Raw genomic sequence first — 1,231 nt, 5'->3', positions numbered from 1 at the left:
GTCAATAGATTTCACTATTTGGGTAAATCTAACAGAAACAATGGCTAAAATTAAGTTTTACAACTCTAATTTCATTTTTGTGTGCAGTCCCTATCTCTTATTTTATCATTCTCATTGAAATCAAACAAATACTAATGGAAAAATAGTCATGCTATGGGGTTCCGTTTCTCTCCCTCACACTGTATATAATTCTGTGCTACAGCCTCTACATGCCCTAGGTTTTCCTCTAACTAAAACTGTTATCTTGCCAAATATAGCTATAGTTAATTAAGAGAGTCCTATCAGATAAATATTCATAGAAATACAGCTTTCCCTTATTCAACCCTGTTGTTGACTAGACAGAATACTAACATTATGATCAAACTGATATGGTGACTCAGTCTGGTTCGAGAAGCTGCACTGCCTGAGTCAGAATCAAACCCAGCCTGTCACACTCAAATTCGCTGCACATTTAGGCTCATTCTAGGAGTTAGAAGGAATGTAATTTGGAGTGCAGAGCCCCCAAAGGGGGAATTTTGAAATTGCAGAACTAATACATAAATTTGTCATAATATCAGTCTCTTGATTTGTATGAATCCAGATCGACCAACATGGGAACAAGATTGCTATATACAGGTTCTGAGCTACTGATAAAATATTTTAGCTTTCTTTCCCTCTTGATCCAAAAACTCAATAGATCTATATTAAAAGTGAATTCTGTCCCCGCTCCTCAAAATAAGTACACTGACATAAAGTGAATTCTGTCAAAAATAGTTACTAAAGGCAAAAGGTGGAGTAGGTAGTAAGGTGGTAGCACCTGAGGTAGGATAGGAAGGCGGCTGAAATAAATCATAGGAGGGAATCCATGGAAGTGGAAAGTGAAGAGCTGGTCTGAAGCAAAGCAGAAGACTCTCAGGCCTCCAGAGGCTCTTGTGGGATCCCCAATTCCAGTATATGGATTTAGCTCAGAGGAGGGGCAAGATGGCGGAAAAGTAGGGAGCTCCGTACATTGTACTCATCCCCATTTCTCACACGGAAAAGATCTGAAGCCATAGGAAACCTTAAAGAACCCAAGAGATTGGGAGAAAAAGGACGCAGAATCCACTGAGAAAGCCTTCTAACGTGAGTGCGAACTGGGGAAGATAAAATCGGGCCGGGATTGGACACTCCAAGGACGGGGGCGATCCCCCTCTGTGGGGAGTGAGAGGGGGAAAAGAGAGAGTCTGAAACCGCTCAAGACACGGTCCCTGTC

The sequence above is a fragment of the Crocuta crocuta genome, unplaced genomic scaffold, assembly GCF_008692635.1.
Source record: "Crocuta crocuta isolate KB4526 unplaced genomic scaffold, BGI_CrCroc_1.0 scaffold2168, whole genome shotgun sequence".
In the NCBI taxonomy this organism is placed as follows: domain Eukaryota; kingdom Metazoa; phylum Chordata; class Mammalia; order Carnivora; family Hyaenidae; genus Crocuta; species Crocuta crocuta.
This window is presented reverse-complemented; position numbering follows the sequence as displayed.